The sequence below is a fragment of the Lipotes vexillifer genome, unplaced genomic scaffold, assembly GCF_000442215.2.
Source record: "Lipotes vexillifer unplaced genomic scaffold, Lipotes_vexillifer_v1.1 scaffold610, whole genome shotgun sequence".
NCBI lineage: Eukaryota > Metazoa > Chordata > Mammalia > Artiodactyla > Lipotidae > Lipotes > Lipotes vexillifer.
Genome location: NW_006796981.1, coordinates 402,443 through 423,740, shown reverse-complemented (window position 1 = coordinate 423,740; position 21,298 = coordinate 402,443).

Genomic DNA, 21,298 nt, shown 5'->3' with positions numbered 1-21,298 from the left:
GCCCCTGCTGAAACTAATCCTAAATTAGACTGCAAGCCTCAGATAGCATCTAACCAAATCTGATCTGTCATTCCCACTTAGCAGTTTCTGACTGGACACCTTTGTCCCTTCACTCAAGGATTCTTAATCTGGTGTTCACAGATCCCAAAGGGGCCCATAGAGTTATACTTTAATATAATTAATTTTCTTTATGATCACATGTGTTTTGTTTTGTGATTTTGAAAGTGTTAATCTGAGAAGGGATATATTATTTTCTTCCCCAGTCTGCCAAAGAAATCCATGATACAGGGATGCTTTAAGTGATAGCCATGACCAGTATGGTATTTAGAAACTAACATCTTTCTTTTGCCTCGTTTTGATGACCCATTCACCTCCTCTGTTTCAGACTGACTGAAAAATTGATAGGCTGGAAATGTCTTATGCTAGCAGCTCTCCAATGATGTGTGAGAATCGCCTAGAGGAGACAAAAAGCACATATTTTGAAATCCTACCCCTCATGAGCCTGATTTAATACATTTAAGAAGATCAAGAATTTGCAATTTCATAACCAGCTCCTCAGTTACTTTTGTTGCAGATGGCCTTTGGACAACATGAGAGAACGTACTGCACACCTTTCCCTGGTTTTTCCTTTTTAATGTGTCTTAAATATGCTTTAATTCTATCAGACATTTTCGTGACTTTGAGAAATGCCAAGTCTTCAAAATTAAACCTTTTCTTAATTTCCAAATGAATGCTGCCATATCTAATATTTACACATGTGAACAAACCAACATCCATTGGTATCTGTGTGAGTGTTCTGAGAGGCTCATCATATCATAGGTACAGACAACATGCAAATCACTGCAAATGTGGGAGGGGCCAGGGCCATGGAGCCTTGCAGGATGGAAGGAAAAAGGAAGAGCATTCTTTGAGAGATGTAGCGTTCTAAACTTTTGAAACTAACAAGGTGTGTAAATACAGGAAATTGGTTTAAGAGAAGATAAAATATAAGTAATGATGCAGCTAGGAAGAAAACCTAAACAATACAGTTGACATATTTTTCCTGTGAAAGAGCCACAAAATAGAGTAAGAATTTCCTGTAATACCAAACCACCAGGCAGATTTTCCAGAGCGTTGCTCAAAATTTCAGGTGATCCCAAGGAGCACGGTGAGTAAAGTTGTCCCATGCTGAGGACAGCTCATGATTACAGCACTCTGACAAGACTAGTTTGAGCTTCAACCAGTGAATGAATTTGGCGGATCTGATTAATGGTTCCCAGGAACAGTGAAGTCACTAACCTTCTGGGTCTGGGAAAACCTTGAGTGGGACCTTCGTGTTCCTGTCTTTCTGAGTTGAAGAAGGAACTCATCCTCCATCTCCAAGTCAATTGTATAGGCTGCTTATATTCCCAGGTATGTCAAATTCCTGCCAACAATGCTTAAACAGAATTCTATTTCAGCACTTTGCCGTGAATTGAGGAATTTTTAAACCAGGTTTAGAAGTACAGCTAACAGGACAGAGGAAGTAACAGATATAAGATCTGCTTCCAGCATCTGCACTTAAATAAAAACCCATACTCCAGTCATACGATAAGCTGAGTCTCTGCATCTTTTGACTTCTCAATAATCTTGGGTTTCAGTACACTTGCACAGAGACGTCAGATGCCATACCTAACATGGACCAGTCTTTCGATCCTTCTGGGTCTCCAAACAATGTCTACTTAATGTGCTCACTGAGTGTTTTGGTTGATCTGGTAGGTATATGAAAGCAATTTTTACATTTATTGGGAATAAAAAAAATTAATAAAACATGGTATACTACTTCACCAGATCCAACAAAACCATTTTGCTCTAATGATAATCATTAGCGCCCAGCAGCCCAGCAGTTGAAAAACATCAGCCAATAGATGGCAAGATGAAATAGGATACATTTCTTACATTTCTCTGATCTAGTAGGAGTTCAAAATCATCTTCAAGATCATCATGTTGACAGGGTTTTTTTTTTTTTTTTTCTATCATACACTGGATGTAATTATTCATGAAGCATTTTTGGATTCACATGCTTACCAGCATCCATGGACCAGGGAAAGCTGTGTGCAGGACATGCTCTTCCTATGTTCTTAGAGGACATGGGCTCACCTTTAATGACACATTTAAAAGAATACTGGTGAGTAAAGAATACAACCTAGGCCCCTCTGGCAGACTCTTGATCTTGATTGCTGCCCGATAGCTTCTTGTCCACCCTTTCTTCTTGCTCACAGAGCCCTCCCCTTATTATAGACATGGAAAATGCCAGACACTTGTTTATCCAGCCTTCCTTGTAGGTAGTCTAAGTCAGCGGTCCCCAACCTTTTTGGCACCAGGGACTGGTTTCCTGGAAGACAATTTTTCCACGGACAGGGGCGGGGGATGGTTCAGGCAGTAATGCAAGCGATGTGGAACAATAGGGAAGGAAGATTCACTCCCTTGCCCGCTGCTCACCTTCTGCTGTGTGGCCCAGTTCCTAACAGGCTGCGACTGGTACCAGTACTGGTATGCAGCCCAGGGGGTTGGGGACCCCTGGTCTGAGGGCATGTGATCATATGCTGGTCATCGGGAACTGAAGAAGAAGTCTGTTGAGAAGATTTCCAAGGAGCAATTTTCTTCTTTTTTTTTAATTTAAGTTTTATTGGAGTATAATTGATTTACAATGTTGTGTCACTTTCTGCTATACAGCAAAGTGAATCAGTTATGCATATATATATATATATATATATATATATATATATATATCCACTTTCTTTCAGATTCTTTCCCCATATATGTCATTACAGATTCTTTCCCCATATAGGTCATTACAGAGTATTGAGTAGAGTTCCCTGTGTTATATAGTAGGTTCTTATTAGTTATCTATTTTATATATAGTAGCATGTATATGTCAATCCCAACCTCCCAGTTTATCCCTCTCCCCTACCTTTCCTCCTGGGTAACCACAAGTTTGTTTTCTACATTTGTGACTCTATTTCTGTTTAGTAAATAAGTTCATTTGTACCATTTTTTTTAGATTCCACATATAAGCAATATCATATGATATTTGTCTTTGTCTGACTTATTTCATTCAGTATGACAATCTCCAGATCCATCCATGTCGCTGCAAATCGTATTTCATTTTTCTTTATGGCTGAATAATATTCCATTGTATATATGTACCACATCTTTATCCATTCATCTGTTGATGAACATTTAGGTTGCTTCCACAATTTTCTTTAATAAGACTGATGTTTGAGAAGTGATCTCTCCTCTCTATATTTACTGGCTTTAAACTCATTTATTTGAGGATGAGTGCTCATGATTGTGGCAGCCTTCTTGTGATAATGAGGGGAAAACCAAGAGCCTGACCATGAAGTAGACTCAGTGCCCTGACATGGTTGAGCTACACAATTAACACACTCTGGAAACATCCACCTCTGGGTATCTTTTTTTTTTTTTTTAATGTGGACCATTTTAAAGTCTTTATTGAATTTGTTACAATATTGCTTCTGTTTTATGTTTTGGTTTCTTGGCCACGAGGCATGTGGGATCTCAGCTCCCCAACCAGGTATCAAACCCACACCCCGTACATTACAAAGCAAAGTATTTACCACTGGACCACCAGGGAAGTCCCCACCTCTGGGCATCTTATTAAGTTCAGTTCAGTATTCTATTACTTGCAGTCAAAATCTTCCTACCAATGCAATTATATTATCTAGCTATTAGGACTAGTTTTCTTTCCTTCATTCATTCAGTGAATGTTTGCTGAGTATCCACTAAAGGTTAGGCACGGGGCCATCACCGTGAGTATGATAGACATTATTTCTGCACTTCTGGGGATTCCAGTCTAAGAGAGAGACAGATACTGATTAGAGGCTGTAATACATAATATTCAGCTTGCTTTTTTTGGGCATTTATGGTCAGAGAAGACCCCCTCAGAGGAAGTGATGTCTGAGCTGCTCTCTGAAGAATGAGAGGGAACTCACCAGGTGAAGAAGGTTTTCTCATTGTGCTTTTGCAAATTAATTAATTTAAAAAGTGATCTAAAAGCCAGTGAAATCAATCAATGGAATCAATGAAGAAAGAAAAGTCCCCCACAGTCATCACACTGGGCAGCTACTGTCTCTGGAGTCGGGGTCAGTCAGACACGCAGGGATCCTGTGGACCCCTGGCCTAACCCTCCTGCACAGGGCCTCCACAAACCTTATTGTGATCATTTTTATAGATAGAAAACATCATAGTGTTTGTGGTAGTTGAGGTCAGAGACACCAGTTTTCATTTGTGCATTGTGCTCATTATAAATGATCTAATAAATTATCCCTTTCAGCTAAGAATTTCCATAATTGGTTTCAGCCTGAGGGCACTTTTTTGTTTGTTTTTAAACATTCAGCCATTTTGATTTATGTGAATGTTAAAATATCTACATTTTTTTCTGCTTTTAATCCAATCTACAGAATATTATTTAGCACAAGGAAAACTCCAAAATAGCTGAATCTTTCCACTTATTTAGATTTCACCAAAGAGTCCCCAGGGTAGAATGAAAACATCTCTGAGCTGGGGTAATTTTACAAAAACTGCTTAGAGCTCAACAGCTATTTCTGTACTTTCGGAATTCTGTAAACATATGGGGGAAAATCTGTCCACAGTTATGCCGGAGCAGTGCCCGGGCCCTGAATTCTCCTATCGTTTCATTGTTGGGAAAAGCTAAAGCCAGAGATTTAGTGTCTGTGTTAGAAAGGTCCTTGGAGATTTTTCACGTTTCTGCTTCTGCCTGTGAGACAAGGTCTCCTGTCCTCACTTCCTTGAGAAATGACATTGCTTTCTTCCTTTTCCTCCTTCTTCCTTCCCTCCTTCCCTATCTCCCCCCTCCCTTCCTCCTTTCTTTCATTCCTTCCTTTCTTCCTTCCTTCTTCTTTCCTCTCTTCTTCCATTTTCCTTCTCTCCCTCCTTTCCTTCCTTATTTCACTTCCAGATATCTATTTCTGCTAACTCTTATACTACATTCTCCTCTGATTGGGCATCAACTTAATGTGTCATAGGCCAAGTATATTGTTTTTTAGGTGGTAATAGAATACTTTCTATTTACATCAAAAAGGATTGTCATGATTAATGGCAGGAAGGATTTTGGTTTGTGGGTGAGGAGAGGGAATGCAGAGAGGGAAGTTAGTCTTCATCTCAAAGACAGGAGTATTTCTGAAGTAAAACACTTCTTCTCATGTATGCCAGGGTCCCAGGTGGTGACAACTCCAAAATATCAGCCACTTTTCCCTTTTTGACCAGAGCATGCATGTCACAGGGCCCTTCAGTGTGATCTCACATTTACACTTTCTGTGTTTAAATGAGTTTATAAATTAGTCTTTTGATATTTTTCTCCAAATGAGTTGTGCACACAAGCATACTGTTATAGAGAGGTCAAAGGTGAATCCAAAGATGTTCATGCTACAACTTTAAACTTGTGTACTCTTATCTGAACCATATAATCGCTCATGAACCATGAAGTAATATTATTTGTGAATACATGTACTAATTTTATTACTATCACAGTCATATTGCATTGTATTTTTAAATTAAAAGTGTAACCATGTTCAAGGTAAATATCTAAAGTATTTTGCAGTTTTTTAATCAAATGATAACATTTTTAATTTCTTATTTTATAGGAATTTTAAAAAAAAGGAAGTGCTTTAGCTTTTCTTGATCTCTGGGAGACCTTGATCTTTCCAGTTTAACCCAGGAAAGTATTATTTTGGTATTGTGAAAATAGACTTCCTAATTATCTGAAATCTAAAAATTTACATTTAGCAGGTAAGTGTAAAGCCTCATTAAGTCAGGCCTTTCCTAATTGATTTTAGAAAATTTTGGGCATGTTGGGTATAATATTTATTGAGACAAAGTAATTAATATTTCTTCCTCAATGCATTTCTTTCAATCTTATTTTTTTTTAAACCTTAATACATGACATAATGCTTAGCTTATAATAGACATTCAATAACAGTTATTAAAAGGAAAGTTTCAAGTAAGAGAAGTGTTTCCAGAACTGGCAGTTTTCTTGAACCACTAGGGACTCAAGGGAAACAAAAGGAATCCCAACTATGTACCTCAAATTTCTGAGTCCCCGAGTTCATTTTTAGTGGCAATATTTTGGTTAAAATACATCTTTTTCTATGTAGGTCCACTGTGATTTTATATGTCTTTGTATTGCTTAACAGAAACTACTTATATCTACTTTACAGTGTGCATTAAGCTTCACAGAAATAAAGCTAATTTTTAAAAATATAGCCTTTTAAGTCAGATACACTTATCAATATACTCCCAAATACTTTGTCTAGCAGGAAAAGAAAAAAAAAAAGCATGAAGATATGTTAAAAAGATTACTTCTCAGAAGAAAAGGGATATTATTGACATGAAATATAAAATTTGGCAGAGCTTGTCCATCTGTGATGTCTACAAGGCCTTCAGCTTTAAAATCAGATCCAAGTTGCAGGATACAAAATCAACATACAAAGATCAGTGGTGTTTCTATACACAAACAGCAAACTATCTGAAAAGGAAATTAGGAAAACAATCCCATTTACAATAGCAACAAAAACAAAAACATACTTAGAAATACACTTAGCCAAAGAGGTAAAAGACTTGTACACTGAAAATTATAAAGCATTGATGAAAGAAATAAAAGAAGACACAGATATATGGAAAAACATTCCCTGTTCATGGATTGGAAGAATTAGCATTGTTAAAATGTCCATACAACCCAAAGTGAACTACAGATTCAATTTAACCCTATCAAAATACCAATGCCATTCTTTACAGCAATAGGAAAAAATATCCTAAAATTCATATGAACCACAAAAGACCTCAACTAGCCAAAGCAATCTTGAGCAAGAAGAACAAAGTTGGAGGCATCACACTTCCTGATTTCAAATTATATTACAAATCTATAGTAATAAAAAAAAATGATACTGACACAAAAAGAGACATATAGACCAACGGAACAGAATAAGGAGTTCAAAAATAAATCTACCTATATGGTCAACTAATCTTCAACAAGGCTGCCAAGAACACACATGGGAAAGGATAGTCTCTTCAACAGATGGTGCTGGGAAAATTGATATCCACACACAGAAGAATAAAATTGGACTCATCTCACTACATATAAAAATAAACTCAAAATGGATTAAAGACTTAAATATAAGACCTGAAACAGTAAAACTACTAGAAGAAAATATAAGGAAAGTGTCTTGATATTGGTCTGGGAAATGATTTTTTTGGGATAAGTCCCCCAAAACACAGGCAACAAAAGCAAAAAAGGACATATGGGATTGCATCAAACTAAAAAGTTATGGATCAAAGGAAACAATCAACATAGTGAAAAGGCAGCCTATGGAATGGGAGATAATATTTGCAAAGCATATATCAGATAAAGGGTTAATATCCAAAATATATGAGGAACTCAATAGCAAAAAGAAAAATAACCTGATTTGAAAAATAGGAAAGAACTGAATAGATGCTTTTCAAAGGAAGACATATGACAGGCCACCAGTTGTATGAAAATGTCTCAACATCATTAATCTTTGAGGAAATACAAATCAAAACCACAATGAGATAGCATGTCCCACCTGTTAAGATGGCTATTATCAAAAAGACAAGTGATAACAAGGGTTGATGAGGGTATGGAGAAAATGAAATCTTTGTACTCTGTTGGTGGGAATGCAAATTGGTAAAGCTGCTATGGAAACAGTATGGAGATTCCTCAAAAAATTAAAAATAGAACTACCATATGATTTAGCATTCCCTATTCTGATTATATATCCAAAGGAAGTGAAATCAGTGCCTCAAAGAAATATCTGTGACTTTATGTTCATTGCAGCATTATTCACAATAACCAAGATATGGGAACAACCCAAGGGTCAATCAAGAATAAGGGGCAAAGAAAATGTGGTATATACAATGGAATATTATTCAGCCTTATAAAAGAAGGAAATCCTGCTTTTTGCAACAACATGAATGAACCTGTAGGACATTATGCTAAGTTAAGTAAGACAGTCACAGAAAGACAAATAATTCATGATCTCCCTTATATGTGGAATTTAAAATAGTTGAACTCATAGAAGCAACAGAGTAGAACTGTTGTAGCTAGGGGTTGGTGGGTGGGAGAAATAGGATGCTTGTCAAAGTGTCAAAGGGTACAAGTTTTCAGTTATGTAAGGTGAATAAGTTTTGGAGATCTAATGTACAGCATGGTGACACTAGTTAACAATACTGTATATATACTTTAAATTTGCTAAGAGGGTAGATCTTACATGTTCTTACCACACACAAACACATATACAAAAGTAACTATGTGAGGTGATGGGTACGTTAATTGGCTTGATTGTGGTGATTATTTAACAATGTATAGGTATATCGAAACATCAAGTTGTACATCTTAAATACATATAATTTTTATTTGTCAATTATATCTCAATAGAGCTAACAACAAACAGAAAAATAGCAACAAAACCTAGCCCCGGGCTTCCCTGGTGGCGCAGTGGTTGAGAGTCCGCCTGCCGATACAGGGGACACGGGTTCGTGCCCTGGTCCGGGAAGATCCCACATGCCGCAGAGCGGCTGGGCCCGTGAGCCATGGTCGCTGAGCCTGCGCGTCCGGAGCCTGTGCTCCACAACGGGAGAGGCCACGGCAGTGAGAGGCCCATGTACCGCAAAAACAAACAAACAAACAAACAAAACCTAGCCCCAAGGACTTGTGACACAGCTCTTGTGTTGAATCACATAATATCAAAAACCAACTAAAAATTATTCCTTAAAATTACTATTTTGTCTTACTTATATATCTCTGTATCTATTTATAGGTGTATATCTATCCATCTCTTGCTTATTTATCTCTGTATCTCTGTATCTATCCATCTATGTACATAGACAAATACTTGAAACCAAGAACAATGCCATATATGGAAATCTAAAACAAAAAGTAATCTTATATATCAGAAAGAATATCAGAAAGAATACCATCTTCTTCATATCAGAAAGAATACCATATAATACTGTTTAATTTTTTCATGGGTTTTGAATGCATTTATTCCAGAAGGACCTCCTATGCAGTAAGCCATGAGTTGTGAGTAATAAAAGGTACTGAGGCAGGGGTGTCAGAATTGTGCACAGAGGAAGTCCATTTTGGATAAGGTATTTTATAGGAGTTTCCCCAAAAGAGAGAAAGGGAAAAACATTTAAGGTTGAGCAAAGTTGAAGAAACCATGAAAGAGCACAAAATTTTCCAGGAACACTGAGAACTTTGTCAACTGAATGGAAGATTAAATGGAGAAGATGAGAAAAGATGCTGCCCAAATAGGTTCACATCAGATTTTGAAGGACTTGGGCTATGTTAAGGAATTTAGATTTCTTTTTTTTGGACCATATCTCTTATAAGCTCCCTACATGGCTGTCTTTTCGCTACTGAGTCCACAGTGACTATCATGGGGCATTGCACTTCATATTTTGCAATAAACAAAATGTTTGTTTGTTGACAGTATAAGCAAATAGGTGTTTTTAGAAAGAGGAGTGACAGGATCAGATCTGTGTTTTATTTAGTTAGACAAGAAGAAAAAAATTCAGAGGGCATTTACAGAACAAGTGGGAGCAGCTCTCAAGCAATAGTGGTGGGAGTTGCGAGATGATACTCCAGTGTTCTCATACTCAGCAGCAGTAATAAACCTCAGTTACTTAGAATTCTAACATAGTTACTCCAATACCGTGTATTGGTTTTCTTCTTTTTCTGTTTCACTTCCTTGCTTTCCCATGAGTGTTTCCTGGTATTACCTTGCAAACAGACTGCCCAAGCTTTCTTATCTCAAGTTCTGCTTTTGAGAACTCCAATTCAAGACAGAGTCAGATGGTCATTGTAATGGTCTACACAGAGATAGTTAGGGCCTCAACTAAAGCAGTGGCCACAGAAAATATGGAAGGCAGAATTCCCCCTTAATCCTTCCAAATCCACATGCCTTTGTATATACTCACCTTCTATAAGTTATTCAATGAAGCATTTTTATCTTAGTGCTGCTGTGAAGGGATTTTGCAGAAATAATTAAGGTCCCAAATTAGTTGACTTTAAGAAAGGGAGATTGACCTAATCAAGATTGACCTAATCAAGGAGCCTGACCTAATCAGATGAGTAATAAGGACTGGGACCTCCCTAGTAAGAGAGATTCAAAGTGTGAGAGGAATTTGATATTAGGGGGATTCTCCATGGCTAGCTTTGAAGATGATGCATGAAATGTGGGCTTCAAAGAGATGAGCACAAGCCCCCAGCTGACCACCAGCATGGAAATGGGATCTCAGCTCTACAACCACAAAGAATTGGATTCTGTCAACAACATGATAGAATCTGGAAGCAGATACCTCCCCAGAGCCTTCAGATGAGAACACAGCTGGTGAGACCCTGCTCAGGGGACTCAGATAACCCATTTCCAGGCTTCTTACCAAGGAAATTGTGAGATAATAAACTGGGGTCTTTTAAACTGCTAATTTTTTGGTAATTGTTTATGTGACTATAGAAAACTAGTACAAAATGAAAGGGTGTTAGGTTTAATATACAGATAGAAGTCAAGTGTCAGAATTGCTAGGATTTGGTGGCTGATTATGTGAAGTGGTTGAAGGAAAAAGAGGAATGACTTTAAGGTTCTAGTCTGGGTTCATAATAATGTCATTAACAAATTAGAAAATGTGCAAAGGGGGATCCTGTTATAGTATTAATTTTTATTCTTGAGTTTGCCATGTTTGAGGTGAAGCTGTCTAATAAACAGTTGAAAATATAATTCAAAGTGCAGGAAAGATTCTGGGTCTGAAGAATAAACATTTGGAAATCATTAACATATGCTGAATATCAAAGTCCTGGGGATTCCAGGTTAGAGAGCTTAGGTATCTGGTATCAAGATGTTCTTCACTGGCAAGCCTCTCTGATTTTTGGTAATGGAGGTTTCTCAAGTAAGGAAGGGCACAGAGCTCTTCTGGCAATGGGAATATAATAAATAATGTGTTATCTTCATCTTAGGTTTCATCTTATTTACAGTACAATAATTTTTAATATTCTGGCTTAGGAATTAGGGTGTGGATGGCAAATAGATGGCACTAAAACAACTACCCCCCAAATCTGAGCCTATGACAGATATTACTAGTCGGTTTGATCATTTTCTCCTCAGAACCAGTATCTTTACCAACTCAGTGGTCCCAATAGTAACTACTTCATTGTAGAACACACATTTGCATTTGGGGTTAATTTCAAAATGATACCCATTTAATAATATATGTTGAATTGAAAAGAGCTTGATTTTGTCTTAAGATTTGTTCATTTATATTTTCTTACAAATGGTGTTTTCTAATCTATCTTTATAACACTGAATATTGGTTGGCCTCTGGAAGAACTTATTAAGATGGCTAAAAGTGACTCTTTCAGCCTGTAGACTCTTTGTATAACAAATTTTGCAAAGCTAAATTTAAGTGTTAAGGAAAAAGTATGAACAGGGATTTCACTCAGTCCTTCAGAAGCTGATTGGCACTGTGTTCACAAGTCATGAAGTTCAGATATTATAATTTCTAGTTCCTGCCCTGAGAGCTAAGGTCACTTCTGGCAGTTCCAAGAACAAACAGTTGAGAGCTGACATAAATGCACATGAATCACAAAAACAGATATATAGATCAATGGAAAAGGATAGAAAGCCCAGAAATAAACCAATGCACCTATGGTCAATTAATCTATGGCAAAGGAGGCAAGAATATACAATAGAGAAAAGACAGTCTCTTCAATAAGTGGCACTGGGAAAGCAGGACAGCTACATGTAAAGAATGAAATTAGACCATTCTCTAACACCATACATAAAGATAAACTCAAAATAGATTTACACCTAAAAGTAAGACCAGATACTATAAAACTCTTAGAGGAAAACATAGGCAGAACCCTCTTTGACATAAATTGCAGCAACATATTTTTGGATCCACCTCCTAGAGTAATGAAAATAAAAATAAACAAATGGGACCTAATTGAACTTAAAACCTTTTTCACAGCAAAGGGAACCATAAGCAAAATGAAAAGACAAACAACAGAATGGGAGAAAATATTTGCAAATGATGCAATGAGTTATCACCTCACACCAGTCAGAATGGCCATCATAAAAAGTCTACAAAAAATAAATGCTAGAGAGGATGTGGAAAAAAAGGGACCCCTCCTACACTGTTTGTGGGAATGTAAACTGGTACAGCCACTATGGAAAAAAGTATGGAGGTTCCTTAAAAAACTAAAAAATAGAGTTACCATATGATCCAGCAATCCCATTCCTGGGCATATATCTGGAGAAAACCATAATTCAAAAAGATACATTCACCCCAATGTTCATTGCAGCACTATTTACAATAGCCAGGACATGGAAGCAACCAAAATGTCCATCAACAGATGAATGGATAAGTGTGGTACTTACATACAGTAGAATATTACTCAGCCATCAAACGGAATGAAATATGCAATTTGCATCAACATGGATGGACCTAGAGGTTATCATACTGAGAGAAGTAAGTCAGAGAGAGAAAGACAAATATCATATGATATCACTTATATGTGCAATCTAAAAAAATGATACAAATGAACTTATTTACAAAATAGAAACAGACTCACAGGCTTAGAAAACAAATTTATGGTTACCAAAGGGAAAAGGTGGGGGGAGGGATAAATTAGGAGTTTGGGATTAACATATACACACTACTATATATAAAATAGATAATCAACAAGGACCTACTATATAGCACAGGGAACTATATTCAATATCTGTAATAACCTAAATGGGAAAATAATCTGAAAAAGAACAGCTTTATTTATATGTATAATTGAATCACTTTGCTGTATACCTGAAACTAACAAAACATTGTAAATCAACTATACTCCAATATAAAACAAAAATTTTAAAAAAACAACCCACTAAAAAATTAAACATAAATAAATGCACAGGAATTGATCTCTTTCCAATCAAAAATGGTTAAGAATTGCACAAAGTCAAGCATATAAATTATCCATTTGTTGTCCCATTCTGCCACATCATCTTGGAAGATACTGAAAACTCTACAACACTGCTTGAGACACAATTGATATGACCCAGCCTAAAAGAAGCTTAGGCAACCCCACTTCTGGATCACAGGGTGTTAACATATTAGTCAACCCATAAAAGCTCCCACTGATTTATATGGACTTGTAACATTGCATCGCAGGCTGAAGGGCCTAAATTGTTTTTAGAGAAATATAGGACTCTGTCTTCAGGATCATGACCCATGAGTCATACCCAGGATTCCCAAAGCTGAGACCAGTGGGGACATGGAAGAACTTGGCTTAGATACAGGGATATGACTCATTAGAAAATATGAACTGGTTTTGAAAAATAACAAGAACCACCTTCTATTCTTTGCATACCTACCTTCTTTCTATAACTCCCTACCCCCCAACACACACATATACAGAAGCAACCTAGAATATTTGGAAGTGTTTATGAGGTATATAAACTTATTCTTATCATTATTTACTTTTAGAGATCTTGGTCAATTTTCCTATAAGAAGTGATTGTCAGATTTAATCTTTGAATAGCAGATTGACAAAATGACACTTGCTCTACCTAAAAAAAAAAAATCACTTGCCAAATTTATACACTAAGTTGAGAAAAGTTATGACAAATTCATATGATGTGATATCCAAGCCCAGCTTCTTATCATTTAAGTGACTCTGATTAGTAATTTTTAAAACTCATTAACAAAAAGCTCAAAGTAATTGCTGACCTACTGCTCTAAATTCAGTGGTAGGTGACCCCCAGGCAGAGCGACACCTCAAGTATGGACAGTGGTGGCTGTCACATCCTATTTCCATGTGCATGCAAGGGAAAGCTTGCACTCTCTGACAAGGTAAGGCCTCTCTGTTTGGGCCAAAGGGAATAGCAGTATGATTTCAGACCACCAGATCTCTTATTATGTGATTTTCAAAAGTTAAGTTGAAAATAATTTAAATATTATTTTTAAAATTTAATATTTTAATATTAATCAGTATCTATGCTGAATTTCATTCTAATTGGATCTGAGAAACTCTAACTCCAAATATCAGAGACTTCCCATTTTTTTCTTCCATTTTTGGATTTAAGGACTGAAAACATCACAGCATGAAAAGAATGGGTAGCCTGGAAGAAGGATAAGAATGCACACAGGCGTATCTGGCATTCTGGAAGCTAGTTCAATTCAAATCTTCTTTCCCCATAGCTAAGTTAGGTGGGGAGCTGGTCTCAAGAGCAACCCACCCACAACCACCCAGTCTGCTGGCAGGAACCTGCCCTCTGCCCTGTTCCCACCCTGAGCCCTGCAACAACCACCATGCCTCCAGCTGCCATTTGGGGTGAGAGGGAGGCATTTTCTTCCTTTCCCATTCCTTGGCTTCCCAGGGAGAGGTTCTGATTTCCTTCTCTCCTGCTATAGCTTTTAAGCACATCTCCCATTTTTTTCTCCTTCCCTACCTGAAAGGTCCTAATTCATATGTCACTACCATCTTGCCTGAATGACTGCCCTAGTGAACTCCCTGCTCCCACCATTTGTCATCACAGGCCTTGCTCTCAGGAGCCAGAAGCATAGTTTAAAAAGCAAATATGGTAGAGTCTTTCCTGTTTTACACTGTAAGTGACTTTACATTTCATTCAGCATAGCCTATAAGTCCTTAGATCAGGTGTCCCTAACCCCGGGCCACGGACAGGTAGCGGTCCAGGGCCTGTTAGGAACCTGACCACACAGCAGGAGGTGAGCGCTGGCCAGCCAGTGAATCTTCATCTGCCGCTCCCTACCACTCCCACTACCGCCTGAACCATCCCACGCCCCCACCACCCCATCCTTGGAAAAATTGTCTTCCACAAAATCAGTCCCTGGTTCCAAAAAGGTTGGGGACCAGTGTCTTAGATGACCAACCTCTCCAGCCATACTGGCCTTCAGAATTTTCCTCAAAACCCGGGTCTCACTACAGGGCCTTTGTACATACCTCTTCCTCTCTGAGCCTGAAAATGGGTCATGGGCTCTGCCGTCAGCAATCACAGAGCTTGCAGCGCTTACCACAATGTGGGTACAATGTCGTGTGTCTCCTTCACAGCTGGACTGGGAGCAGCTGTGAGCACAGAAAGAGCCTGTCTGTATTCTCAGGGTCTAGAACAGAGTAGGTCACAGAATAATAATTACTTGCCAAGTGTTTCCTAGAAATGTACCGATTGTTTCCTGATTGTTAGATTTCCTTATTTGATCATTTCTAGCAAAGGTGTTGCTTATATATTTACTTAGCATTTCACTTGGCTGGTAAATTATTTCTTCCCTACTTCACAGCCTTTGTGTGCTCTGTCTCCTCACCAGAACCAGTGCTGCTCTAACTCTCTAGGCTAAACAGTGAGGATGAGTTTCAGAAATTGTAAGTATTTCCCCAGGGCTTCTTTAGATCTTTGCATGTGCACAGGCAAGTGTCCTTTGGACCCTCAATAAATTATTCATTGGATGGATGGATGGATGAATGGATAGGTGGATGGGTGGATGGATGGTTGAGAGGATGGCAGACAAATACACTGATGGAAGGTGCTCAGCAGTGGCAGACAATTTCCTTAGGCTGTTTATGTCTAAACGGTTTCCCCTGTTTGTGAATGAATAGTTAATCCCTTATTCCTCAGGGAAACTGTCAGCCGAAGTATCTAGTAGAGCCTGCAAAATAACTGAAACATGAAGAACTATCAGCAGAAGCTGCTATCTTCAAGGCAGTTTTGAGGAGGATGTATTACTTTGTGTTTCTAAGTACTTACAGGGTCCTTAAGGAAGCACTGTATGAATAAAACCCAATTACAAGATCACCAACCAGACTCCTGGGTACTGCTGTGTACAATTCTTTAAGTACAACTTCCCTTTAAATTGGTGTATTTTGAGCAAGATTAAGAAGAGATCTCTCTCCCTCTCTTCTAATTATAATGCACCTCCCCCAACAGACACCCCTATAAGCAGAGAGGCACTGGGGGCCTCAGCCTGGTCTCCTTGGGCTTCTGCTCTGCGATTCAGGAGAAAATCTGACTTGCGAGGGAGTCCCAGGCCTCCTCCCTTCCTCTCCTCTGGTTTCCAAGGTAGAAGACCCTTGGCTCCCTTCAGCCTGGGCTCCCCCAGTTCAGTCCCACTTGGCATTTCCCGGTTTCTAAGTGAGGTTATGGATACACATTAAGCCCAGAACTCATTGCTTTTTTGGAAAGGGCAAAATAAAAGAGGGGATTTTCCATATTCACATTTTTCCACAGAAATGTGTTCATAAGCTTTAAACTCGCCCAAGCTATGTTAATGTATGTGGTTGGCTTCTGTGCCAATTTTCATTGTGAATAATATGCTAAATAAAAGGGTTCTTGTCTTTCCCCTCCGACCTCCCCTCCCATAATTTTAAGTTCATAAGCCCATTTCATAAGTGAATCAGGTCTTAAGACAGAATCAGAAACGATGTTGTTCTTTTAGCCACTCACAGTGTTTGCTTTAAACCCCTGATAGGAACACAGGACTGTGACAGCAGTGGCTGAGGTAAACAGATGACTTTATATATAATGCTTTTTACAAGGTGGTTCAGTTCATTTCTAACCTTGGTCTTGGCGTCATGGAAGGAGCCAGGGAAATTCCACCCCTTTAACCCTACCCTGCATCTCCTCCCTTCAAGGGCAAGAAAATGTCCATATGCCTGTGGTTTCACAGCCCTTTCCCTGCAGTGGATTTTGCACCATGCTGTCCCCCTAAATGCCCGAGAACCCCAATAGTGTCAGCAGGTGGTGTTATTGGTAGTATTATTTTAATCAAGTGACTGAATGTTCACAATAAAAGTTGCAACTTTTATGAGCCATGAGCTGGCGTGTCCTGGCATGTCCTGGTTGTCAAGTTTCAGTGCGTTTTGGTTCGAATGTTCCCTGCCTATGTTTATTCCTGGTCACACCACACCTCCTGGGACTGTCTTTGTGGCTTTGCCCAGCTGCTGACTCAAGTTTCAGAAGACATGGGGGAGAGTGGGGGACGTCTGCAAGACTCTGGCCTGAAGAAACAGCTCCAATGGCTCCGCACTTCTGAGACATTGAAACTGCCCACCCTTCTCTCTCCTTGGAAGGTTCCAGAATACCAACTAGCCACGAATATGTAGGTCTAGAGGGGTGTTGACATAAGTGCACAGTGAGGACCAGAAGCCCTTGATAGAAAGGAGAGAACATGGACTTTCTGTCAGAGAAACCTGGATTCAAATTCCAGTCCTCCAAGGACAGAGCTAGCTCCTCAGCCCCTGACCACTTCATCCACCAAACAGCAACAATAATGGCATCCATCTTAGAGAGTTGTATAAAGATTACATGAGAAAATGATAATACAATGCATAGTCCATTGCTGGGTACATAGCAAGATACAATATTATTATTATTAGCTATTGTAAATATTATTTGCAATTAATAAGTAATTATAATTAATTCAGCAAAACAATATTAAGTAGTATTGATCTTAAAATTAGAATCCACATTAATAAGTATAATCTATAATTAATTACTAAGCAATATTAATACTTTAAATAACATAGCATTATTTTTTATTTATTTATTTATTTATTTATTTATTTATTTACTTATTTTTTGTGGTACGCAGGCCTCTCTCTGTTGTGGCCTCTCCCGTTGTGGAGCACAGGCTCTGGATGCGCAGGCTCAGCGGCCATGGCTCACGGGCCCAGTGGCTCCGCGGCATGTGGGGTCTTCCCGGACCGGGGCACGAACCCGCGTCCCCTGCATCAGCAGGCGGACTCTCAACCACTGCGCCACCAGGGAAGCCCTATATTTATTTTAATAACAATATTTATGTTTACTATATTTACATTTATATTTTATACTAAAATATATTTATATTTAATAATAATAATAGGTATTTGTATTATACAGCAATTGATCTTGCAGATCTTCTTTTTCTTCATCTGGAAAGTGAAGATATTAAAATTAAATTGGGAGAAACCCCTGCTTTGTAGGATTTTGTGAAGATGAATAAATGGCTTTGCACAGTGCTGGCCCATCAGCTCGTAAAAGAGGATCACTGGTTTTAATGTGGGGGGTGTGCATCCTTCTCAAGCCCTGTATGAAGAAATACATTCTTCACTTGTCTGCAAGTGTGACTATCTTATTCCAGCCTGGGCAAGTGTGGTGCTTCCAATGCTACCTAAAAGGATGGCTGAATAAGTGACCTCAGAGGTTGGTTGCAGGCTTGGGGATATGCAGGGTTCAGCCCAGTCTCCAGGAGAAGATGGACCCTTAGCCTTGAATGTCCCAATCCAGGCCTGGCACCATGGATTCTTCCTGGCTGACTAGTGGACACAGGTACAAACTGCATTCTGTCCCAGCAGGCACCCAGGAGGAGTGGCCCGGAGGCTGAGTGTACCTGGGGGGGTCTCGTCTCTCTGTCACCTTCCTTTGCTGCCTCAAAGGATAGGAAGTGGCAGCCTGGATCTTCTAGTAGTCTTGTAAGGATGAAGTTGGCCTCTCCATCATTCACCTCTTCCTTTAATCTGGGTGCACAGGTCTCTGACAGTCTGGTGAAACCTGTGGACACCATCCTGAAGAATGTTTTAAATCCATAACATACAACTTTGGGGATTACAAAGGAAACTAATTATATATCAAAACAAATTTTAAAATCATGACATAGTAATAGATATATTTCTGAAATAATCTGTTAAATAGCAATTTCTAGCAAGGGGCCTAAAAACTATCATAATTTTGAAATATTGATGTATGAAAATTCATCATAAGAAATCTCTGTGATATAGAAATATCTGTGATTTCTTATAGTACAAAGCATGGGTCCTGTTAACGCTACTTTGGTTTGTTGCTTACATTCAGAACTAAAGGAAGTGCTACATTCCATTCAGAGAGTAATACAAACAAGTTGGAATTTTCTCCCTGTCCAGGTTCACAGACTCCATGACAAAAGCCCTTCTTAAGCCCACCTTACTCAGCTGGTCTCCTAGTCTCTGTGCTATTAGAGGTCCTGGTCCCAACTTCTCATTGTCCTGCCATCTCATTTTCACCATGGTCCTCATTGCAACATCCACTTGGTAACTGACCTTCCTGTAGTACCCCTGGACCTGTCACCCTGGTCACATCAGATCTGTCTTTGCAATCCTGGGGTTTGATGGCAGAGTCTACCTTCCATTGTAACCACTTAAAGAAGGCTGGGCTGGTTTCTAAAGCTGCGTGTGCACCAAGATCCTGTGAAGCACTCGCTGAGGTCCATATTTCTGTCTCAGTGCCCTCAATATGAGTTGCCAAGGGCAAGGAGGGTCCTTGGTTTCTATATTTTAAAGAACTCCCTAAATGCTTCTGAGGCAGTTGCTCCTTGAACAAAATGGTACTTCTGCTATGGAACAAGAATTTTTCAATTTGAAAACTATTATTTTAGATTCTGAGTGGAAGATGAAAGGGCAGCCAGTGCATAATGTGTTATGTATATATATAATATGCATACACAAACACACACACACACACACACACACACACACACACAAACAGTGATGCAAGCTGTGAAAGTGAGGAAGGAAGGAAGGAGGGGAGAGAGGAAGAAAGAAAGAAAGAAGAAAAAAGAAAGAGAAAGAAAGAAAGAAAGAAAGAAAGAAAGAAAGAAAGAAAGAAAGAAAGAAAGAAAGAAGAAAGAAAGAAAGAAAGAGAAAGAAAGAAAAAGAAAAAGGAAGGAAGGAAGGAAGGAAGGAAGGAAGGAAAGAAGGTGGAAGGTGGAAGGTGGGGGGAGGGGGGAGGAATGAAGGAAAGAAAGAAAAGAAGGTAGGAAGAGAAAAGATGTCTTAAGTGCCACTTAACTTACACGGAAAGAAAATTTTATCAGCAGAATCCAGACATAAATATAAAATCAGCAAGAAGGATGGATTGATTTCAAAATTCAACAAATATTTATTATGTGCTTGCTATATTCCAGGGCAGGGGTTGCAAAATGAAAGTACATACAGTAACCAGGCGAGAAAGAGCTCATATGAAAGATTCAGGGCCCTCTCTGTCTTATTTACCCCATTTGAAGCACACAGTTCTGCTGTGTGAGAAAAACAACAGGATGAATGTAACAAGTCAAATCATTAAAACTCAGTTCACAGTGTCAGGGATGGTGACTGTGCAAACTGCAGAGTACACATCCAGTGAGTATGTATATTTCCTGTGTACTAGCTGCTAAGTCTGCTACCTAGTTCCTTGTTTTAGGAACACATGGTATCCATCTGCCATATCCTTCAATTTTTCAAGAAACTGAAATGTTATGGAAAATCTCTCTATGCATATATGTTGGAAACTGTTCCAGTTACTATTTCTGCATTACAAATTAACTTAAAACTTATCAAGGGTGCCTTCAAGATGGCAGAGGGGCAAGATGTGGAGCTCACCTTCCTCCCCACAAATACATCAAAACTACATCTACATGTGAAACAACCCCCACAGAGCACCTACTGAACGCTGGCAGAAAACCTCGGACTTCCCAAGGGCAAGAAACTCACCATGTACATGTCTGTGTGGTTGACAGGGTCTGGGTGTTCTGTCCAGGTGTCAGGCCTGAGCCTCTGAGGTGGGAGAGCTGAGTTCAGGATATTGGTCTACCAGAGACCTCCCGCCCCCATGTAATATCAAACAGCAAAAGCTCTCCCAGAGATCTCCATCTCAATGCTGAGACCCAGCTCCACTCAACGACCAGCAAGCTACAGTGCTGGACAACCTATGTCAAACAACTAGCAAGACAGGAGCACAAACCCACCCTTTATCAGAGAGGCTGCATAAAATCATGGTAAGTTCACAGACACTCCTAAACACACCCCTGGACATAGTCCTCCCCACCAGAAAGACAAGATCCAGCCTCATCCACCAGAACACAAGCACCAGTCCCCTCCAGCAAAAAGCCTACACAACACACTGAACCAACTTTACCCACTGGGAGCAGACACCAAAAACAACAAGAACTATGAACCTGCAGCCTGTGAAATGGAGATGCCAAACACCGTAACTTAAGCAAAATGAGAAGACAGAGAAATACACAGCAGATGAAGGAGCAAGGTAAAAACCCAACAGACAAAACAAATGAAGAGGAAATAGGCCGTCTATCAGAAAATAAATTCAGAGTAATGATACTAAAGATGATCTAAAATCTTGGAATTAGAATGGAGAAAATACAAAAAAACATATAACAAGGACCTAGAAGAACTAAAGAGCAAACAAAAAATGATGAACAACACAAAAAATGAAATTAA